The sequence below is a fragment of the Molossus molossus genome, unplaced genomic scaffold (genome assembly GCF_014108415.1).
Source record: "Molossus molossus isolate mMolMol1 unplaced genomic scaffold, mMolMol1.p scaffold_m16_p_7, whole genome shotgun sequence".
Taxonomy (NCBI): domain Eukaryota; kingdom Metazoa; phylum Chordata; class Mammalia; order Chiroptera; family Molossidae; genus Molossus; species Molossus molossus.
This window is the reverse complement of record NW_023425401.1, coordinates 91,843,739-91,867,763: the sequence shown is the minus strand read 5'-3', so window position 1 is coordinate 91,867,763 and position 24,025 is coordinate 91,843,739. Positions and strand designations below refer to the sequence as shown.

At 45.5% G+C, this 24,025-nt stretch overlaps 1 non-coding gene and 2 pseudogenes across 1 annotated transcript; 1 reads left to right on the top strand and 2 right to left on the bottom strand.

The window, feature by feature from the left end:
• The first annotated feature begins 418 nt into the window (after positions 1-418).
• LOC118619693 lies at positions 419-4,357 on the top strand (annotated as a pseudogene).
• A 14,567-nt stretch (positions 4,358-18,924) lies between these two features.
• LOC118619561 lies at positions 18,925-20,167 on the bottom strand (annotated as a pseudogene).
• Positions 20,168-21,292: 1,125 nt separating this feature from the next.
• Positions 21,293-21,457, bottom strand: LOC118620649. The gene has a single exon (XR_004957524.1). It is a non-coding gene; the product is annotated as a U1 spliceosomal RNA (small nuclear RNA).
• Between the last annotated feature and the right edge of the window lie 2,568 nt (positions 21,458-24,025).

The following is a 24,025-nucleotide window of genomic DNA, read 5'->3' as shown; positions in this document are numbered from 1 at the left end:
ACAGAATTAACAGAATGAGTAAGACTAACGGTCATCAAATTAGTGTTCTGTAAAGGAAAAATGGAATAACGAGAGGCAAAGTTCTAAGAAATAGTAGCTGAGAGTTGTCCAGAAGCACTGAATGACAACTCTCAGCTTCTATTATTAATGTAAGCTAGATGTCAAAGGAATAATATTTTCAATGACTAGAAGCAAATAAATAGCAAACTAGAATTTATACTTGGCCACACTAGCATTTAAAAGTAAGAGTACTCATGGAATAGGAGAAAATATTTGCAAACCATGTAGCTGATAAAGGACTTTGTATCCAGAATATATAGGGAACACTCATAACGATAAAAAGACAAATAACCCAATTTAAAAATGAGAAAAGGAGTTGAATAGACATTTCTTCGAAACAGATATACAAACTGCTGCCATGGCCAGTCAGCCGCAGGTCATCCAGCAGCTGCTGCAGACCGAGAAGCAGGCCAACAAGAAGGTGTCCCAGGCCTGTGAACAAAAGAATCTGAGGCTGAAGCAGGCCAAAGAAGAGGCGTAGCCTGAAACTGAACGGTACCACCTGCAGAGGGAGAAGTTCAAGGCCAAGGAAACCGGCAGTTCTGGGATCCCATGGCAGCTGCAACACTGAAGTGGAGAACACCCAGGAGAAGACGACCATCCTCCAGAACTACTTCGGGCAGAACAGGGATGAAGTCCTGGAGACACTCGCGGCCTTTGCGACATCAGGCCAGAAATCTATGAAAACTACCACCTAACTAGATGGGGGAAGAAGAAAGAAGTGCCTGTTCCATGGATTGGCATTTTAGATGCCTCCATGGACTATGAAGCTTTTGCAACGCTTGAGGTATATTCTTGTGAAAAGGCATTAAATTATTTCTGTATGTTATATAACAGGTTCTTTTACATTGTGGAGAACAGCAAATCTAGTTTCTTTGTACAAATTAGAGTTTATTCAAAAATTTCATCTTTTTACCTCATATTTCTTACAAATTTAATGGGTATACATTGTTTGTTTTTCTATACCTTTTAGCTCAAGCAACATATATAATAAAACTGACTTTTTCTTTCTTAGATGTAGTAAGAAACATTTTTTTAAAGAAAAAAAGGATTAAAATTTTTTTCTCTAAAGCTTTCTTTCTTTCTTTAAAAAAATTTTTTTTTCCTTTATTGATTTGAGAGAGAGAGAAAGGAAGAGGGAGAGAGAGACAGAAACATCGATGAGAGAGAACATCGATTGGCTGCCTCCTGCATGCCCCACACAGGGAATCAGGCCCACAACCTGGACATGTGTCCTGACCCAGAATTGAACCGGTGACCTCTTGGTGCATGGGTCGATGCTCAATCACTAAGCTACACCAGCCAGATATCTTTCTTTTCTTTCATTAGTTTTCCCTGAAGCTTTCTTGAAGGTCAGAGGCTTTATCTATGAAAAAGTAGTAAACAGTTGTTTGTAACCTGTGTAAAGCAGCAGCCAGCCTTAAAATAGGCCTTTCTGGCTAAGGGTTAGGACAATGAATACTAGTATAATTATTTGGGCTGCTTTCAGCATCTCTTAATAGAAATTACTAGATGATAGAATTCAAGAACTTGTTATATGTTATTACTTGGTGTACTGGTAATCATTGAAAAGGAAAGACTCTTCGTCGTGCAAAAAAATATATACAAATAGCCAATATACCTATGAAAAGATGCTCAGCATTGTTAGTCATCAGGAATATAAATCAAAACCATGATGAGATACCACTTCATACCCACCAAGAGAGCTGAAATAAAAAAGACAAGTCCTGAATAGTTTTGCTCAGTGGTTAGAGCTTCGGCCCACGGACCAATGAGACCCGGGTTCGATTCCAGTCAAGGACATGTACCTCTGTTGCGGTTCATCCCTGGCCTTGGTTGAGGTTATGCGGGAGGCAACTAGTTGATGTTTCTCTCTCACATCAATGTTTCTCTCTCTTCCCCTCTCATCCTCTCTCTCCTTCCCACTCTATCTGAACAAAAATGGAAAAATATCCTCGGGTGAGGATTAAAAAAAAAAAAGACAATAAAAAATTTGTCAAGAATGTGGAAAAATTAGAACCCTATACATTGCTAGTGGAATTGTAAAACAATGGAACCACTTTGCAAAAACAGTTTGGCTCTTCCTTGAAATATTAAACATATAGTTACCATTTAACCTAGCAATTCCACTCTTATATGCCCAAGAGAATTGAAAACGTATATCCATATAAAAACCTGTACACCAATATTTATATCAGCACTATTGACAAAAGCCAAAGAGGGGAGACAACCCAAATGTTCATCAATTGATGCATGGATGAACAAAATGTGGTACATCTATGCAATGAAATATTTGGACATAAAAAAATGAAATTGTTATTTAATGACACACATGGATGAACCTTGAAAGTATTATGCTACCCCAGCTGGTGTGGCTCAGTGGACTGAGCATCGTCTCATGGACTGAGAGGTCCTGGTTGGATTCCCAGTCAGGGCACATGCCCAGGTTGTGGGCCAAGTCCCTAGTGGGAGGCATGCAGGAGGTAGCCAGTTGATGTTCTCTCTCATCATGTTTCTATCTCTTTCTCCTTTCCTCTCTCTAAAACCAATAAAGAAAAAGCAAAGAAAAGATAATAATATCTGTGTATCTATATATCTATAGATATGTATCTTTTCTTTGGAAAGATTCTCCAGAGACAGTTAAAAGTGGTAGCCTTCAGAGAAAGACAAATATCACATGATCTCACTTATTTGTGAAATATAATGAATTAAACAAACTGATGAACAAAATTGACCCAGAGGCATAGAGGTGGGGTACAGACTGACAAGCCCCAGAGGGGGGTGTGTGGTGGTGGTGGGGAGATAAACCACAGAACTTACATGCATGTATGCATGACCAATGGACATAGACAACAAAGCTGGGGATGGGGCAGGGGAAGATGGGGAGGGGGTGTCAATGGGGGAAAAAGGAGAAACAAAAACAAATTAATAATAATAAAAAAAAGTGGTAGCCTTTGGAGATGGGCAGTGTGTGGATAGAGCACAAAGATGGGCAGAAGATTTTCTTTTTATTATTATTGAGGTACAATTCATGTACAACAATATTCACTCTTTTAGTATACAATTGCTGGGTCATATAGTAACTCTGTGTTTAACTCCTTGAGGAACTAGCAAACATTCCTCCAAAGCAGGAACACCATGTACACGCCCTCCAGCCATTCATGAAGGTTCCAGTGTCTCCACATCCTTGTCAACCCTTGTTATTCTCTTTTTTTGCTTTGCTTTGTTTTGTTATTGCCTCTGGGTCTGACAGTCTATGGGAAGTGGCATTAAATCTTGCTTTTATTTTATTTATATTGTAGGGTCTGTGATCTTTGTGTAGGGCTCACAGGGTTGGAAAACAAAAGACTTTGCTCTCTGCTTACCTTTCAGAATTAGAAAATTAGCCTTGTTCACACTTAAAAAAAGGTTCCTAGAGCTATTTCCAATATTTTAGAAAGCCTGGTGTAACCCATATACACTCCCTAAAGTAAGGTCGCTGGCTAACTGAAATATCAAGTGATTTAATTTTGACTAGAATTATTTCAATTAAGTTTAGACTGTTTAGTAATAGATAATGAGCCCTGGCTGGTGTGGCTCAGAGGTTAGTGTTGACTTGAGCACCAAAGGGTCGCGGGTTTGATTCTTGGTGAAGGGCACGTACCTGGGTTGCAGGTTCGATCCTCCACCCTGGTTGGGGAGCATGTGGGAGGCAAAAAATTGATGTGTCTCTCTCACATCAATGTCTCTCTCTCTTTCTCGCTCTCTCCCCCCTTCCCTCCCTCCCTTTCATTCTTTCTAAAAATCAATGAAAAAAATATCTTCCCGTGAGGATTACCAAAAAAAGAAAAAAAAAGAAATAGATAATGCAATTCCTTCAGGTTTTGTCACCACCCAGTGGCACAAAACCGGCATCCAGTAAATGTTGAAGTGAATGAATAAATACTTATTAGTTCTCACTCGTGAACCAGAATCTCTTGATAGGCAAAAATGTTTGGAGACAAAATCACAACGTAGATTTATGGATGCAGGCTAATTAATGAAGTCCTTAGTGAGAGAAGAGTGAAAACCTCTGCCTTTGGGGAACCCAGAAGTGTGGCCTGTCCCCAAAGTCACTTCTTGGATAACACTGACGAGAATTCTTCTCTTCCAAGGCCTGTGCCTTCCCCTGGACCTCTACTCGCAGTTCAGCCCTGGTCTGGCTCCAGATATCCTCGAGCCCTACACCACGGTGGCTCACAGCACCATCTTCTCCCCTCCCCACTGCCTTGTTCCCATCCCCTTCCCCATGATCCAACACAGCTTTCTGGTGTCCTAAAAATAAGTGAATTTGACATATTCCTGCAAGTGTGTAAATGATATCAATTTCGTGTTGGAATCCTTTTCATTCCCTATCTACACCCACCTGTATTAGTTTCCTAGGGCTGCCATAACAAAGTACCACAGACTGGGTGACTTAAACAACAGAAATGTATTCTCTTATAGTTCAACATCCAAAGATGTTGGCAGGCCCTTCTTTCTCTGGGTCCTAGGGAAGAATCTTTCCTCACTTCTGGGAACCCCACACCTTCCTTGACATACCTCCAACCTCCACCTCTATCTTCACATGACCTTGAGTCTTCACATGTGTGTTTGTTGCTCCTGTAGATTTCCCTTCAAGCTCTGTTATGCATTTAAAAAAATGTTTTTTTTGTTATATTTTAAGTATTTTGTAATTGGGAAGATTATCACATTATCTAGTTCTTATAGTACCTGAAATAGAACTCCCTGGGGGATAGAGGGTAGGGGTGGATGGAGGAAGGGTGAACAAATAAACACATAATTTTCAGGGTTCACAGATCCACTGAAACCCTTATGGATCCCAGAAGATGAGTTGATCAGATAATGGGACTCCTACTGCTGTTAGTTATCAGATCTACTGTGGGTAACCTAGAACCTTGACGCAATCAGAATGCATCACCCTTAACAGGGCTTTGAAGAAGTGAAATCAGTGCTAAATCTTTCCAGTAGTCAGGAAGACAGATATTAGAGACAAAGGTTGGTCTTTCTGAGACCTTTCAATCAATTACCCTCCGTCACCTGTGAAACATGGTGACTGGCACATAGTGAGTGCTCAGTAAATATTTGCTAAATGTTGAATGTCTTAACTGAGTCATTGTGTCATGAGACACCTCCTTGATTTGTTGAAGTAACTTCCCTCTCTGTTGATGTGACTAGCCCTCAGGCCACTGTTGGAGGAGTCCATTAAAACACTGATGCAGACAAATTAAGTGCATTGGGGCTGTACGCAATGGAGAGTCATTTCAGATTAGTTGAAGAAAGCCTCTTGTAGAGGGTATACTTGGAGCTGAATGGTGAAAAAAATGTGGCTGCTCCAAAGCTTACATACAAATTGTGAAAAGAAATATGTAACATTTATGGAACACTTACCATGTACCATTACTGTTCTACATTCTCTCCATTTATTAATTTATTGAATTCTCCTAACAACCTAGGAGACGGGTACTTTTATGATCTTACTTTATAGATGAAGAATTGAGCCCTGGCCCTGGCCGGTTTGGCTCAGCGGTTAGAGCGTCGGCCTGCGGTCCTGAGAGACCCGGGTTCGGTTCCCGTTAGGGGCATGTACCTCGGTTGCAGTTTGTCCCCGGCCCTGGTCGGTTGTGCTGGTGGCAGCCACTCGACGTGTTCCTTTCACATCGATGTTTCTCTCTCTCTCTCTGTTCCTGTCTCTCCCTCCCACTCTACCTGAACAAAAAATGGAAGGGTGTCCTCCGGTGAGGATAAAAAAAAAAAATTGAGCCCTGGCCGGTTTGGCTCACGGTTTGGCTCAGCGGTTACAGCATCGGCCTGCGGACCAGTGAGTCTTGAGTTTGATTCCAGTCAAGGGCACGTACCTCAGTTGCGGTTCGTCCCCAGCCCTGGTTGGGGTCATGTGGGAGGCAACCAGTCGATGTGTCTCTCTCACATCGATGTTTCTCTCTCCCTCCCTCCCTCCCACTCAATCAGAAGATAAATAGAAAAATATCCTCAGATGAGGATTAAAAAAAGAAAAAGAATTGAGGCACAGAGAAATTAAATAACTTTCTAGTATTGAGGCACAGAGAAATTAAATAACTTTCTAGTAAGAAATAGAGCTAGAATTCAAACCCAGGCAGTGTGGCCCATGAGTTCCAGTGCTAAGCTATTACGCCATTGTGCCTCAGCTGGGACCCAGGTTCCTCTACACAGAGCTGCATATTGTTCCACAGAACATGTCCTGTGGAGCCTCTGAGTCTTGCCTGTGCTCCTCTCAACACCTGAAACGACCTGTTCTCTTTTTCTTTACCTGTGAACTCTTATTCCTCTTTTCAGACTCAGCTGAGATGCTTGGTGCCTCCAGAAACTGACTCTAGTTTGGACAGATCAACAAGGACAAAGAGGAGGAGAAGAATCTATACTCCATGATTTAAAAAAATCACTAGAGTCGATTACATGAAACCAACAAGGAGGCATTCATGTTGCTTTTTGGCCTGTGGCTTTGGAAACTAGGATAAAACCTTGAGTGTGTGTGTGTGAGGGGGGGGGAGTTGGGGGGGATATACATATGGGAGGGTAGATTAAGTCATGTTTTAGGAGTTTTAGGAAGCACCATTGGCATTCCAATTCCTAGCTTACATTCAACTGGGTCTGTTTTATCCAGAAGAGAAACAGAAGTAATTGATCATAGTCCACTGAGTGTGATTTGAGTGGTGAAACAAAGCCCACCTACCCAGACGTATTTTCCTTTTTATGTGAAACATCCAGCTTTGAGATCAAGTGTTGTCCCATGACAGGCACATTTTACAGCGTACTGAGTTCATACTATGTGCCAGATCCCGAGCTAAGAAACAGGTGCAATAACAGTTATTATTTATACACGGATGAGGAAACTGGCCTCTGACAGGCAAACAGGCAAACAACAGGAACATAGTTTTTTTATTTTAGTTTTTAAATCCTCACCTGAAGATGTTTTTTACATTAATCTTCAGATAAAGTTGGCGGGGGTGGGGGGAGAGACATAGATGTGAGAGAGACACATGGACTGGTTGCCACCTGCACGACCCTGGTTGGCCCCCAGGTGGAACTGGCCCCCAGGTAACGGAGCTGGAATCAAACCTGTGACTCTTTTGGTCCATGGGCGAGGCTCTTACCGCTGAGCCATACTGGCCAGGGCTGGGGACATAGTTCTGAATGAATGAAACTAAGAAAGAAAGGAGGGGTGGGGGGGGGGAAAGGAAGGCAGGAAGGATGAAAAGAAAAGAAAAGAAAAGAAAAGAAAAGAAAAGAAAAGAAAAGAAAAGAAAAGAAAAGAAGGAAGGGCAGGGCGGGCCGTGTGGCTCAGTGGTTGAGCGTGGACCCTGCACCAAGAGGTCGCCAATTCCATTCCCAGTCAGGGCACTTGCCCAGGTTGTGGGCCAGATCCCCAGTGGGGGGGCCTGCAGGAGGCGGTCAGTGGATGTTCCCTCTCATGGATGTTTCCATCTTTCTCTCCCTCTCTCTCTAAAATCAATAAAGAAAAAGAAATAATAATATTTTTTAAAAAAGAAAGGAAGGAAGAAAGAAGAGGAACCCACGCTCCGAACGATTCACACTCCCTTTCGTACTTGAGCCGCACGGGCATCTGTCCTTCCCCGGGGCTTCCTGGGGTGGCGGGGCCATCAGGAGAGACCATTCCTCCCTCTTAGCAGCAGACTAGTTTACCAGGGAAGTTCTGAGCCGGGAGGAACCAGTCGTTAATGCAGGTTTCCGAAGGACACTGTGTGTGTCCCAGGAGGGAAGGGAAGCCCCAGCGAGGCGCTGGACTGCTGGGGTCAGGAGTGCCTCTCGGACCCACAGCGCCGGCTCCCCACGACCGGAGAGCAGGCTGCGCGGTCGCCCCCGCCGCCCCGGCGGCACCGGCCACCCGTCGGGCCATCGGGCCACCGACCGGGCGCGCACCGCGGCGGGGGCTGCCCCGCGGGGCAGGAAGCCAGCGGGCGAGCCGACCCAGGCCGCGGCCTCTTCCCAGGGCTGACTCAGCGGAAGCCGCCCCGGGCCGCACGTAGCGGGAAGGGAGGGGTCTGCCCTCACCTTCACCCTTGAACCGAGACGTCGGGGCCGGGCAAGTCCCGGGACCGGACGCCGACCGCGGGACCGGGCATCGGTGCTCGCCCGGCGGGGGCAGGGCGGGAAGGTCTGCACATGGTTCGGAGTCTAGGTCGGCCCGTCCCTTAGACGGGAGCTCCCCGTCACCTCCGAAGCCACCCTCTTCTCGGGTCCTAGGAGAGGGGTCTGTGAGTGACTTCGGGTACTGTCTTAGCCTCTCTCCGCGTGGAGGGGCCTCCAGAAGGCCGTGGCCCCACAACTCAGTGAGGCAGGTGTTCCCCCTTCCTGAGGATGACCACATAGCAACCTGAAGAGGAACCCTAGAGAGTCCCCCAAACCTGGGCCAGAATCGTAAACCCCCTTAGGATGGCGGAGTCCAGTCCGACTCCTGCTTCTGCCGCCAGAGGAGTCAGGCTGTGTTAACAGGTGCCTGCCTGCCATCCAGGGACCTGCCGCTGCAGCAGGGAAATGAGTGGGCAGGAAGGAGGTGAAAGGTCCCTGTCTAGCTAAGCCGCCACCTCCCCCTATGAGGTCAGCAGATCCGGGCTAGGCAGGGAGGGCCTGAGTGACTGAGTCTTTCCCCAAAGCTGGGAAGGGCACAGGTCATGCCCTGGTCACAGGCAGGTTAAGGGCTGAGCAGCCAGCTTGAAGTCTTCAGGGATTTCTTTTTTTTTTTTAATCCTCATTTTTCCATATTTTGTTCAGATAGAGTAGGAGGAGAGAGAGAGAGAGAGAGAAACATCGATGTGAAAAGGACACATGGAGTGACTGCCTCCTGCCCGACTCAACCAGGGCCAGGGACAAACCGCAAATGAGGTAGGTGCCATGAGCGGGAACCGAACCCGGGTCTCTCCGGACCGCAGGCTGACGCTCTAACCGCTGAGCCAAACCGGCCAGGGCTTCAGGGACTTCTCAGAAGAGTTGTCTCCTTGGGGATATTTCTATCCTGGCTAATTTTGCTTATAATAATTTCTAAATTGATTTGAGAGAGAGAGAGAGAGAGAGAGAGAGAGAGAGAGAGAGAGAGAAACATGACTGGGGCTCTCGCCGGTTTAGGTCAGTGGTTAGAGTGTGGGACCGAAGGGTCACAGGTTTGATTCTTGGTCAAGGGCATGTACCTGGGTTTCAGGTTTGATTCCCGCCTGGTCAGAGTTGTGTGGGAGGCAACCAATCCATGCGTCTCTCTCACATCCATGCTCCCACACACACACTCTATCTGAAAAAAAAATCAATGGGAAAATATCCTCAGGTGAGGATTAACAAAACAAACAAACAAGAAACATGACCAGGGATCAAACGGCAAAATTGGTGTATGGGGACTAGGTTCTAACCAATGAGATACCCAGCCAGAGCTATCATAAATTTTTTTAAAAAGATGGTCCTGCCATGGCCAATTTGGCTTAGAGGTTAGAGTGTCGGTCTGCAGACCAAAGAGTCGCAGGTTCGATTCCAGTCAAGGTCACGTATCTTGGTTGCAGTATGCCCTGGTCAGGGTAGTGTGGGAGGCAGCCAATCGATGTCTCGATCTCTCTCTCTCCCCCTCCCACTCTATCTGAAGATATTTGGACATTATAGGGCAACTATGTTGAGGTTGGCTGTTCTAACCTCACCCACCCCAGTCTCCAATCTTGCACAACCTGGGAGCTCCAAAGATTTAAATAGAATAAGCCAAATCATTTCCTCAACCATGGTTAAAAAGTCTGGTGTCCAACCCTCAGCTATAAAGTAAATACCATATTTGCCACCTTTCTCTAAGCTTACATTCCTGATGTGAGCAATGAGGCATTCCCAGGTCTCTCAAACCAATGTTGACATAAGAACATCCAAAAAAATTTTTTTTACTTTTTTTTGTAATCCTCACCCGAGGATATTTTTCTATTTATCTTCAGATAGAGTAGGAGAGAGGGAGAGAGAAACATCAATGTAAGAGAGACACATCGACTGGCTACCTCCTGCACGAGCCACCAGGGCTGGAGACAAACTGCAACGTGAGGTACGTGCCCTTGACTGGAATCAAACCTGTGACTCTTTGGTTAGCAGGCTGATGCTCTAACTGCTGAGCAAAATCGGCCAGGGCCCAAAAAATTTTTTATAAAAATTATTTGAGCCAAACAGAGAATACCCCAGAAGCACAATCTCAACTGAGAAAAATGCTTCCAAGAAATGACAGTTTGCAGTTTAGTTTGTGCATTTGGAACTAAGTGGGAAGTAAGGAAGATGACATGGAGGTGGGAGAAAGCAAGGTGGGGATTGGATTACAGCATGGTTAACATGATTAATGCTCTCTTGAGGGTGGGCACAGTTGTTTTTTATTATTATTATTATTATTATTATTATTATTATTATTATTATTTTGGTACGTGCCCCTAGCGGGAATGAAACCCCGGACTCTCTGGTCCGCAGGCCAACACTCCAACCGCTGAGCCAAACTGGCCAGGGCGTGGGTGGGCACACTTTAAAAGGAGGAGTCTAAAAGGAGGCATTTCAAAAGTATGTTAACCTAGATGCACAGAAACAATGACAGGATTTGCTTAAGGAAAAGATAAATCTTTTACTAAAATGTTATGTGACTAGGGTGATGAAACCTACCCACCATTACCTGCCCAGTTAGGAATTTGTGATCGAATCACAACGTGAGGTTTCTTTCCATCAAATCCCTTTTTCGTCCACATTCAGAATAGGAGCAGCATCACCTTGCTGTCTCCTCACTTTTGACCTACTGCCCCTGGTGGCTGAGAGGTTAATAGAAGTTCCACATAAGACTGGAACTTTCTCATTAGGGCTGCTGAAATGCAAAGCATGTCCTCACATGACAACCAAGAGTCAAAGCAGGTGTGGGAGCAGAAGGGGGACGAGGAGGGCGGAAGGGAAAGTCAGCTCCGGGGCAGCCTCCAAAAAAAAAAAAGAGAGTCAAACCAGGCTTGCCATCTATGTAGGACTCCAGCCTGGGATCATGAGTCTTAAGGTAGTGTCAGTATGTGGCAAGATAGGGAAGATTAGTGTTGGGCTCACACTGGTGGTGTGCAGGTGTACACACACACACCACCACCACCACCACCACCAGCAACAACAAAGAGAATTTACATCTGGTAGGAGTTTGGTAAATAGTTATTTATTTATTTATTTATTTATTTATTATATTTATTGTTGAATGTATTACAGATGTTTCTTATTTTTCCCCCATTGACCCCCTCCTCCCCACTCCCACCCCCCTCCTGCCTTTCCCCACACTGTTGTCTGTGTCCATTGGTTTTGCATGTAAGTTCTTTGGTTTATTTCTTCCCACCCCCTAAACCCCCTTCCCTTTGAGGTTTGTCAGTCTAGCAACCAATTTGTACTTCTTAATCCCTTCACCTTTTTCACCCATTCCCCCAAACCCCCTTTCATCTGGCAACCAACAAAATGTTCTCTGTATCTATGGGAATGTTTCTGTTCTGCTTGTTCATTTTGTTTGTAGATTCAATTGTCGATAGATATATATTCATTGCCATTTTGTTTGTTCATATTTTTTATCTTTTTCTTCAAGAAGACCCTTCAACATTTCTTATAATAATGGTTTGGTGGTGATGAACTCCTTTAGCTTTTCCTTGTCTGGGAAACTCTTTATATGGCCATCGATTCTAAATGACAGCTTTGCAGGATAGAGTAATCTTGGTTGTAGGTTCTTGCGTTTCATCACTCTGAATATTTCTTGCCACTCCCTTCTGGCCTGCAAAGTTTCTTTTGAGAAATCAGCTGACAGTCTTTTTTATTTTATTTTATTTTTTTATTATCCTCGTTTTTGCATTTATCTTCAGATAGATCAGGAGGGAGAGAGGGAGAAAGAGAGAGAGAAACATCGACGTGAGAGAGATACATCGACTGGCTGCCACCCACACGACCCCAACAGGGGCCAGGGACAAACTGCAACCAAGGTACGTGCCCTTAGCGGGAACCAAACTCAGGACTCTCTGGTCCGCAGGCCAACGCTCTAACCGCTGAGCCAAACTGGCTAGGGCCAGCTGACAGTCTTATGGGAACTCCCTTGTAGGTAACTAACTGCTTTTCTCTTGCTGCTTTTAAGATTCTCTCTTTGGCTGTGGCTGGTTTGGCTCAGCGGTTAGAGCATCGGCCTGTGGTCCAGAGAGATAGGGGTTTGGTTCCCGCTAAGGGCGCGTACCTCGGTTACAGTTTGTCCCCGGCCCTGGTTGGTCGTGCGGGTGGCAGCCACTCGATGTGTCCCTTTCACGTCGATGTTTCTCTCTCTCTTTCTCCCTCTCCCTCTATCTGAACAAAAAATGGAAAACAAATGTCCTCAGGTGAGGGTCAAAAAAAAAAAAAAAAGATTCTCTCTTTGTCTTGAACCTTTTGCATTTTGATGATGATGTGTCTTGGTGTGGGCCTCTTGGAGTTCACCTTCTTTGGGACTCTCTGTGCTTCCTGGGATCATGAGTCTTAAGAAGGTAGTGTCAGTATGTGGCAAGATAGGGAAGATTAGTGTTGGGCTCACACTGTCGTGGTGCACAGGTGTACACACACGCAAGAAAGCACTAATCTTGTTAATCATGCTGTACGTGCCCTTGACTGGAATCAAACCTGCAACTCTTTGGTCAGCTTGATTTCAGGTGGTTTTGAATGATGGTTGTTCTGTAGTTTAGTTGTAACTTTGATGTGGTTGTGGGAGGACGCGATACCGCGTTTACCTACCCGCCATCTTGACCGGAAGTCGTAAATAGTTTTTTGTTTTCTTGTTTTTTAAATGTGTTTATTACAATCCCATGAATCTGTAAATGAAATAATAATTTTTTTTTTATCCTCACCTGAGGACATTTTTTCATTTTTGTTGTTGTTGTTGTTCAGATAGAGTAAGGAGGGAGAGAGAGAGAAACATTGACGTGAAAGGGACACACCGAGTGGCTGCCACCCACACAACCCAACCAGGGTCGGGGACAAACTGCAACCAAGGTACGTGCCCTTAGTGTGAACCGAACCCGGGTCTCTCTGGACTGCAGGTCGATGCTCTAACCGCTGAGCCAAACCGGCCAGGGCGGTAAATAGTTTTTAAATGAAAAAAATTGACTAATGTTTTGGACTCTAAAAGCAGTCATAAGTGTGCCCTTTGCACAGTTATGAAATATACCTAATTCTCATACATTTTGCTTTTCCATCCTCGGACCTTTTCCTCTGCGAACCTGTTTTCTCCACCTAGAATGCTCCATGCCTTCTTAACTTGGCGAATTCTTTTTCATCATCCTTTAAGTTTCACTCTAGATGTCATTCTTCCAGGAAGTCTTTGCTGACCCTGTAAGTCTGGATTCTGTGCTCCTCTTATGTACTCCCATAATGCCTATACTTTCTTCCTGCATTAGCGTATGTCACATAGGATCTGTAACTGCCTGTGTCCTTCATTAGACCTTAACTCTTGAGGGCAGTGATTACATTTTGTTCATGTCCATGCCTTTGTGTCTGGAACATAGTAGATGCTCACTAGATATTTATGAGATGAATGTATTAGGGACACTGTTGCTTCTTTTTCTTCCTCCTCGGATGCTGACCTTGAGTTCGACTGCCAGGTGAGACACAGAGTCACCTCTTGCAGAAAGAGGTCTGTTTTTTAAAATAGGTGATCATCGAGCATTTTATTAATCCTCGCCTGAGGACATTTTTGCCATTGATTTTTAGAAAGTGGAAGGGAGAGGGAGAGGGAGAGAGAGAGAAATACCAATGTAAGAGAGACACATCGAGGGCACGTACCTCAGTTGCAGTTTGTCCCCAAACCCAGTTGGGGTTGTGTGAGTGGCAGCCACTTGATGTGTCTCTCTCACATCCATGTTTCTTTCTCTATCTCTTCCTCCCTCTCTCCCTCCCGCTCTATCTGAGGATAAAGGCAAAAATGTCCTCGGGTGAGGATAAAAAAGAAAGAGAGAGACACATCGACTGGTTGCCTCCCCCATGACCATGACCCAACTGGGTCTGGTAATTGAACCTGCAACCCAGGTACATGCCCTTGACCTGGAATTGAACCCATGACCCTTTGGTCCATGGGTCAACACTTCAACCACTGAGCCAAAATGGACAGGGCTGAAAGAGGTTTATTTTATAAAAGACTTCAAGTCTCCCAAAAATCTATCTAAAGATGAAAGCTCAGGCGCCTAGGCTGGTGTAGGGCCTTCCTCCTGTAAATAACACCTGGGGGAGGTGGTCATTGGTTCTGGGGCTGATGCTGCTAAGGACCAATGGTAGGAGTGTGTGTGTGTGTCTCACACCTCCGTGGACACTGGTGTGTCCCTGTGCTTTTAGATCTGTCATGGAAGTGAGGAGGAAAGACAGGGAAAGAACAAACACTTATTGCCTACAAATACTTTACCATTTTTATCTTGTGTAATCCTCCCAACAACTCTGCAGTGTAGAGTTTGCTATCCCTATTTTACAGATGAGGAAACTGAGACTCAGGGATGCTATATTAACTTGCCAGAAGACATTATAATAATTTGTGGTCCTGATAGTAATGTTCACTTTATGTCTGCTCTATCGATTCAGGTTGACCCCTAACTCAGCGTTTAGGGTTTGGCATCTAGAACCGGACACAGAAGAAAAGCACTGATCGAACCCAGTTAAGAGGAATGGTTACGTGTTCCGACTCTGGGGTCAGACTGACCAAATTCAAATCCTACCTCTGCCCCTTTCTGTGACCTTGGCATTAGGGTGGTGCCCTTAGTGCTTCGGTGTCTTTTTTTAAAAATGCCATCGACTTCCCTTTATTAAATAACCAGGTCCAGACAACTTAACGAATTATGTCCTGACAACATAGCCATTTGAAAAAACAATACACATAAATTGAAAGAAAAAATTTTAATTCAATTAAAGTTACCACAATTAAGTTACTACAGTTACTAATGGGGTATCTGTGACAGTTGGACATTGCATTCTTTTTCTAACTCTGGAATCAGAGTGAATACCACCTGCTCATTTCCTGTTCCACACTGACCTCATGTTGAAAAATCCAGTTTTGCAGTCATGATGTCATGGATTAGACTGTAGCACCATTTACTGTAGAAACTGTGAACACCCTTGAGCCAGAAGTTCACAAATGGCGAGTATTGCTGTTTCGCTAAAATGTTTCAAATATCCTGCAGAACTCCAGGCAACTCAGAGCGTCTTGGAACACAGTTTGGGAACTATGGTAGCAGCTGGGAAATTTACTTATCCTTCCTGCATCATGGTTTGCTCACCTGCAACATGTGAATAATACCTAGCTGACGGGATGGTGATGAAGTTTAAATGAGGTGTTTACAAAGCACCTACACAACGCCACTTGACACCATACATTAGAATCACCTGGGAGAATTAATAAAAATCCCAAATGCATGCCCTGGCTGGTTTTGCTCAGCGGTTAGAGCATCAGACTGGGGACAGAAGGGTCTTGGGTTTGATTCCTCGTCAAGGGTCCGTGCCTGGGTTGCAGGTTCCATCCCTGCCCTGGGTTGGGGTCATGGGAGAGGCAACCAACCAACCCACCCATGTGTCTCTTTTACATTGATGTTTCTCTCTCCCTCCCTCTCTATCTAAAAAGCAATGGAAAAATATCCTCTGGTGAGGATTAACAACAACAACAACAATAAAAAATCCCAAATGCCTAAAACCTTACCCACAGGTTCCAGTGTAATTGTTGGGGTAGGGCCCCCGCTTGGGAGTTACTTTTCCAAGTACCCAAGGGGATTTTAATGTGTACCCAGGACTGAAAAATCACTGACTTAGGACAGTTAATAGGCTAGCTTAAAAATAAAAGTAATGGGTTTTATTATGGTCAGGTAGAAAGAACAAGCCTAAGTGTCCAAAGACCTGGATTCTAGAACTTTCCCCCCATTTACTGGCTGTTTGATGTTGGGCAAATCACTTGATGTTTCTTTCTTTCTTTCTTTTTTTTTATCCTCACCGGAGGACAGTTTTCCATTTTCTTTTTCTTGTTCAGATAGAGTGGGAGGGAGAGAGAGGAAGAGAGAGAGAGAGTGGGGGGGAGGAGAGAGAAACATCGACGTAAAAGGGACACATCAAGTAGCCACCGCAGGACCAACAAGGGCCGGGGACAAACCGCAACCCAGGTACGTGCCCTTAGTGGGAACTGAACCTGGGTCTCTCTGGACTGCAGGCCGACACTCTAACCACTGAGCCAAACTGGCCAGGGTCTGTTTCATAACCTGTATTTCCATGTAAAATGAGGATAACTTCTGTTCAGTCTTAATTCACAGGGTTATCATGACATGTGAAATAATGTGTGTGAAACGGCTCTCTACTTATTTTTAAAATGCTTTTATTGATTATTTAGAGAGAGGAAGGGAAAGAGAGATAGAAACATCATTGGCCCCCACTGGGGATGTACCCTGATCAAGAATGATTCGGACTGATCAGTCCATAGGAGGACTGATCAAACCGCTGAGCCACACCAGCGGAGCTAAAACAGCTCTTTAAATTACATACCAAGGTAAGGCATTGTTGGGAAGTAAAAGATGTGATCTCTTTCCTCAAAGAGTAACAAAAGTCCAGAACATCTGAGGGCCACTGCTGTCATCTGGTCTGCACAGCATGGGGAGACCTGCAGACTCACAGATAGGAAGATGGAAAGAGAGGGCCTGGGTTCACCTAAGGCCCCTTCTCGGCTGTATTCGCCAAATGGCCGACTGGGTTATGGGGTCACTGTAGTACTTGAAACTCCCAGAAGGGGGCAGCCTTGTTTCAGTCCCAGACATAGGTTTAAGTATAGCCATCCAAGCCAATCTGTTTTGAAAAAGGGTACTTAAATGTTTCCAGATTTTTTGTTTTATTAGCCACTGTACCATAATACATAAAGTAATTAGAAACTCAAGAAATAATACCAGAACAGCAATGTGAAAAGTAAAAGAAATGAAAGCTAATTTTTACTTGCTTAAGGCTTTTTGGCAGTAGATCTTAGCAAAAAGTTTTTCTAGATTTCTTTTTAATCACCATTTGGATTTTTGATGATTACATCCATATTTATACTGGGCTTATATTTCGTCCATGTAAATTAGGTGTGCACATGTAATAAAAACAGTAACAGTGCACTAGTTTTAACCAGTTAACAAGAACACTTCATCCTTTATCTCTAAACATAGCACAAGGTCAGCCCTGGCTAGTTTGGCTCAGCGGTTAGAGCGTCGACCTCTGGTCCGGAGGGGCCTGGGTTCGGTTCCCGCTAAGGGCATGTACCTCGGTTGCAGTTTGTCCCCGGCTCTGGTTGGGTCGTCCAGATGGCAGCCACTCGATGTGTCCCTTTCACGTCGATGTTTCTCTCTCTCTCTCCCTCCCACTCTATCTAAATAAAAAAATGGAAAAATGTCCTCGAGTGAGGATAAAAAATAAATAAATAAATAAATAAACATAGCCCAAGGTCAAAGGAAATTAAGTCCCAAGCCCCTACAACTAATTCTGCGGAGTTTGTATGAAAGTACACAGGGCTTCTATTTAGCTCTGAGTATCATGATCGCTACCATTTATTAAGCCATGACAATGTGCCAGATGCTTCATTTACAAACTGCTACTCCTCACAGCACATTAACAGAGGTCATAACCATCCTTATTTTTCAGATGAAGAAACAACTCAGAGAATTTCTGCCCCCAGTCACACAGCTGATATAGGAGGAACTGGAAGGCTATGCTTTCTGTCTGCCAGGCTCATAGTAACTCACTATACCATCAGTTGTTCTAGTCCTAAGAGCTTTGGCTTGGAGACTTTCTGAAGGCTCATCCAAGGCCTCAGGCAGGATGTGGAGAGGAGGTGTCGTTTCCCACAGCTCCCTGCTTTATCCTGCAGAAGCTGTCCTAGAGCTTTATGACCCCGAGGCTCAGGGCATTCCTGGTATCTACTCCCAGAAAGAAGGGCAACAGTCACAGATCAAAGGGAGCTAGGGCAGGGCTGGAATAACAATATGAATCCAAGGAATGAAGTAAGGGGCAAAGGCTTGCATTTTCAGTCTGTTGCAAGGCCTTAAAGTAAACTATGTTTATAAGTGGTGTGGGCTCTTCCTGAATCTAGAAAAGAGGAAAGCCAGAGGGTCTGTCTATGTAGTTGCAGGGCCTCTGTGCCCAGCCAAGCCTTTCTGTGGCTACTGGGAAGAGGGTGATGAACATCCTGGACAGGACTAATCTTTAGAATAATGCAATGATTTATGCGAACCCCTTTGCACTTCGTGTTGCACTGCCCCTTCTAAAGAATTAAAAATTATCTATAATACATATGGTAGGTTTTAAAGCTTTTCTCCAAAGTTTTCCTCCTTTCTACCTTCTGGCCCATTTAGGATTGCACTGCCTGGTCGCTGGTGATTGGGTGTGGCCGCAGACTGGATATGGCCAGGAGATGTAGGCGAAGTGATAGCATTACCTCCAGGCTGCAGCATTTAATTGCTGTTGTGGCCCTTCAGAATCCTTGTCTCCTCTGTCACAGCAAGTGGTCATGCTCCAGCTAGTGGCTGTATCAGCCTGAAGTTTGGAGTGTGGAGAACATGGAGCAGGGGCCTCATCTGACCCACAATGGGTATGCAGGACAAATGAGAAAGAAATCTTTGGTATTTGAAGTCACTGGGAGTTCAGTTTTATTGTTGTTGTTGATCTTATTGTGACATAGCCTAGACTGTTCTTACTGGTGGAATGTATTTACCAGTTACCCACCACTGTGCCATGAGTCAAGGTAGAGTAAATTAATTGTTTTTATTTTTTTAAAGTTCAGTGATCTCTGAACTTTTTATTGACCTCCTGCCCCGCAATGGATGCCCCACTTCTGCTGCCTTAATGCCTCAGAACCTTGGTATCACTGACCACACATGCCAGTTTGCCCTCCACATTCCTGTGGGTGGTGGTCTTTTGGGCGGATTGACTAGAGTTGCAGTTGTCCAGGGTGTCACCAAGATTGAAGTCCAGCAGGTGGCACTCTCAGTCTCCGACCTGACCTTGATGTTCAGCAGGGCCTCATACTCCTGGGCCTAGTGCTGCCCCTCTGCCCAGGTCTGGGCTGGCTCTGACCCCAGGTGCAGCAGGATCTCGTTGAGCTGTTCCATCTGCATGGCATAGCGCATCTCCACCTCCCTCAGGCTGTTCTCCAAGCTGGCCTTCGATTTCTCATTAGTCCAGGCGGATCTCCAAGGACTGGTCTGCACTTCTCCTCTCAGCCCCATGAGTGTCATCTCAGCAGCTCCTATCTCAGCGGTCTGCGAGGGGACCACTGTGATGCTCTCCTCAATCTGCTGGGACCAGTACTTCTCTCACTCTTGTCGCTTCTTCCCAGCCTGCTCATCATACGAATGCCTGCCATGGTCTTGCTGATTTGGGGGGCATTCAACTCGATAGCCAACCCAGAGTTGGCAATCTGGTTTTGTAGACCTTTTTCTTCCTCCCTGTGATTCTTCTTCATGAAGAACAGTTCATTCTTGAGAGCCTTGATCTCTGTCTCCAGCTGGAGCCTAGTAATAGCGATGTCTTCGGTGACACTTCAGAGCCCATTAATGTTACTCTCCACAGACTGGCACATGGCCAGCTCCATCTCATACTTGACTCTGAGGTCACCAGCAGCAGGATGTGCATTGTCAATCTGCAGAACGATGTAGGCATTGTCCACAGAACTTGCAAAGATCTGAGCACTCGGGTCCTCAATAGTCGTGAAGTAATATCCCCAGTCTCTGACCTGGGGTCACTTCTCCAAGTGTTCTGGAATTTTGCTCTCCAGTCTCTGATCATCAGCCTCCAGGCTCCTCACCCTCTCCAGATAGGAGGTATAGATGGTCATTCAGGCGTTGAATAGTCTCGTTCTCTCTGGATGCCCCCTCTGCCCCCCTAGACCCCTGGCCATGCTCACAGCCAGGTCCCTGAACCACCAGCTGCCCCAGATGCTGGTGGTGTGGGACACAGATCTGAGAGCTGAGCTGGCACAGATGCTGGCTGCACTGCTGGCTTGCCAGGCCTGGTGGCTGGGCAACTGCATGGAGCCCAGGGTCCAATAGTTGGTGGAGATGCTGGAGCGGGTACTGACACTCATGCTGTTGGGAAGGAAGGCGAGAAGCCAAGCTTTAGCTTTGGGCCACTGGAGTAAATAAGTCATTTAAAGAGCAGTATGTGCAGGAAAAAAAAAAAAAAAAAGAATGGATTTTGGAGACTAATAGATTACAACTAAAATATTAGCTCTGCTACTCACTATATGTATGGTTTCAAACGAATTTGAAGTTCTTTTTATAACACTTATTAGAATGGCAAACAGACGAACAAACAGACCATACCAAATGCAGAGCAACTAGAACTAAGAATGCAAAAATGGTATGGATACTTTGGGAAACAGATTAGCAGTGTCTTATAAAATTAAACATACTCTTACTCTATGCCCCATCAATCCCACTATTTACCCAAGAGAAATGCAAACTTATGTTTACACAAAAACCTGTATGTGAATGTCTACAGTGGCTTTATGTATAACTGCACCAAACTGAAAATACCTCAAATGTCCTTCAACTGGTGAGTGGATAAGTAACCTGTGAAATAACCATACAGTGGAATACCACTTGACAATGAAAAAAGAACTACACCCTGGCTGGTTTGGCTCAGTGGTTATAGCGTCAGCCCTCGGACTGAGGGATCGTTGGTTCAATTCCCAGTCAAGGGTACAGGGAATTTCAGGTTTGATCCCGGACCCCAACCGTGCAGAAGGCAACCAATTGATGTGTCTCTCTGGCATCGATGTTTCTCTCTCTTCCCCCAACCCCCTCTCCGTTCCACTCTATCTGAAAATCAATGAAAGAATATCCTCACATGAGAATTAACAAAAAGAAAGAAACGAAGAAAGAAAAGAAAAAGAAACTACTGATAAAGGTAACAATATGGATGAATCTTCAATGCACCATTCTAAGTGAAAGAAGTCAGACTTGAAAATCTACATATTTGATTACACTTATAGGACACTTTGGAAAAGGAAAACTTATAGGAAAATAGATTAGGGCTGCCAGGGGTGGTGGGTGGTGGGTGGGGGACAACTGTCTACAAAGGGTAGTGTGAGGTAATGGGAACTGCTTGATAACTTGATAGTGTTGGTGCTTACATGATTCTATACCTTGTCAAAACTCAGAACTGCATGTCAAAGTGAATTTTACTGTATGTAAATAAATTTTATTTTCAAGGGAGAACGTGAATGTAATCCCCCCACTACCACAAATTGTGCAGTCGAGTTCCCCACATTTGGGGAAATCGCAGGGGTCAGCACATCCGAAGAGCAATGCATAAGCCTCGCCCTGGGAAAACCACCTTCGTGATCATGGTATCTCTCCTGCCAGGTAGGTATGTAAATAACATTTATAAGACATTTTTAAAAATATTTTTCTTTATTGATTTTAGAGAAAAAGGAAGGGAGAGGGAGAGAGAGTTAGAAACATTGATGAGAGAGAACATCGATTGGCTGCCTCCTGCATGTCCCCCACTGGGAATTTGGCCCACAACTTGGGCATGTGTGCTGACCGGGAATTGAACCAGTGACCTCTTGGTTCATGGGCCAACGCTCAACCACTGAGCCACAGGGGCTGGGCTAAATAAAATTTTTAAAGTAAATTAAAAGCCAGACACAAAAGGCCACATATTGTATGATCCCATTTGTATGAAAAGCCCAGAATAGGCAAATATATAGAGACAGGATGTAGATTGGTGGTTGCCAAGAACTGGAGGGAGGAAAGAATGGGGAGTGACAGCTAATGGGTGTTGGGCTCCTTTCTAGGGTGATGTAAATGTTTTGGAATTAGTGCTGATGGTTGTAAAATCTTGTGATTACTAAAAAGCATTGAACCGTACACTTTATTTATTTTTTTTATCATCCTCACCCGAGGACATTTTTCCATTCTTTGTTCAGGTAGAGTGGGAGGGAGAGAGAGGAACAGAGAGAGAGAGAGAAACATCGACGTGAAAGGAACACATCGAGTGGCTGCCACCCACATGACCCAACCAGGGTCGGGGACAAACTGCAATCGAGGTACGTGCCCTTAGCGGGAACCGAACCTGGGTCTCTCTGGACCGCAGGCCGATGCTCTAACCGCTGAGCCAAACTGGCCAGGGCTGAACCGTACACTTTAAAATGGTGAGTTTTGTGAGATGTGAATTATATCTCAATTTTTTATTTTTATTTTTTGAAGTTGATCAGAGACCTTTATTCTGGTCCCCATCATTCATTAAGCAGCCAACACAAATCATCTTCTTTGTCTCTGCCTCAAGCAGCAGCAGCAGCAGCAGCTGTATCTAGGCCAGAAATGGAAGACAGCAGTAGAAGACCCCGTAGAGAAAAACTAACAGGTGAGATCTCTGTTTATTCGGCTTAGGTGACATTGGAACAGGAAAAGCATGTAAGTGTGACTTTCCAAGGACTCTGTTCTTCAAAACTGAGGCGTGCAGAGGGCTAGCTGAAGGTCCAGGTGAAGGCTCACAAACACGGCCCGCTCAGCAACCAATCCAAAGTACCTCCCAGAAAAGCAAATTTATCCACAGCTTCTATTGCATTATCCAAATCTCTCCTCTGGAGGGTTTTCCTCTTTCCTTGTTGAGCACAGCAGTAGGCATCTTTTGCAATAATCTCCACGAACAGTTCATCTCTCAGTCCTGATGCAGCACCTCTCACTTCTGGGCCTCTCTATCTCAATTTTCAAGAGTAATTTTTTTCTTTTTCATTTATCTTCAGATAGGGAGAGAAGGAGAGAAGGAGAAAGAGAGAGAAACATCGATGTGAGAGAGACGCATTTACTGGTTGCCACCCACATGACCCCAACTGAGGCCGGGGACAAACTGCAACTGCAACTGAGGTACATGCCCTTAGCGGGAACCGAACCCGGGTCTCTCTGGACCGCAGGCCGACGCTCTAACCGCTGAGCCAAACTGGCCAGGGCTTTAAGAGTAATTTTTTTTTTTATCCTCACCAGAGGACATTTTTCCATTTTTTGTTCAGATAGAGTGGGAGGGAGAGGGAGAGGGAGAAGGGGGGGGGGGGAGAAAGAGAGAGAGAGAAGGAGAGAGAGAGACATCCACGTGAAAGGGACACATCGAGTGGCTGCCACCCACACAACCCAACCAGGGCCGGGGACAAACTGCAACCGAGGTACGTGCCCTTAGCGGGAACCGAACCCGGGTCTCTCTGGACCGCAGGCCGATGCTCTAACCGCTGAGCCAAACCGGCCAGGGCTTTAAGCGTAATTTTAAGATAATCTTTCTCAGCCAGTTTTCCCACCACGTCTCACCCGGTCTGACCTCATCAGGCCCCCTCTGTACTTAGTTGGGAAGATATGTTGCCTCCGTTTCAGCCCCAGGTTGCTCCTTCTGGTACTTTGGTGTCTCAGCCCTCCCCTGTGGCGCAGGCCAAGCTGCAGACACACCTAAGGGAGAGGAGAGCGGTGCTGTGGATACAGCTCCAGCCTGCAGGTAACCAGGTGGGGCTGAGGCCTGCTCATGGCCCTGGGGACCAGCCAAGGGGCCCAAGTCTGCAGCAGGAAACCCTGGGCAGCCCTGAGGACTGAGCTGAGGTCTGAGCTGTGAGCTTGGGGAGAGGAGATGGAAACAGAAGAACTGATCATTCCTCTCACAGGTCCGCTCCGGTGTGTCACAGGAGGGAGAAACAGCACGTGGGAACCAACAGCGTCTCAAGGCTGGCAGGAGGGTGGGGAGGTCATGCTCCCCTAAGTGCCCTCTGATGGATTGGGCAAGTGGGAGGCAATGCCTGGGAGCAGAGGGAGGCTTGGGGGAGTGAGGTGGGCCTGGAGCTACTACTCCTGTGACTGCCCTCCCCCCAACATCCAGGCATTCTCCCTAAGGTGGAGACCCCTGTTCACCTCTCTCCTTCTGCCCTCTGTCCTGCTTGCCTCCTCTGACCTTAGGCAGG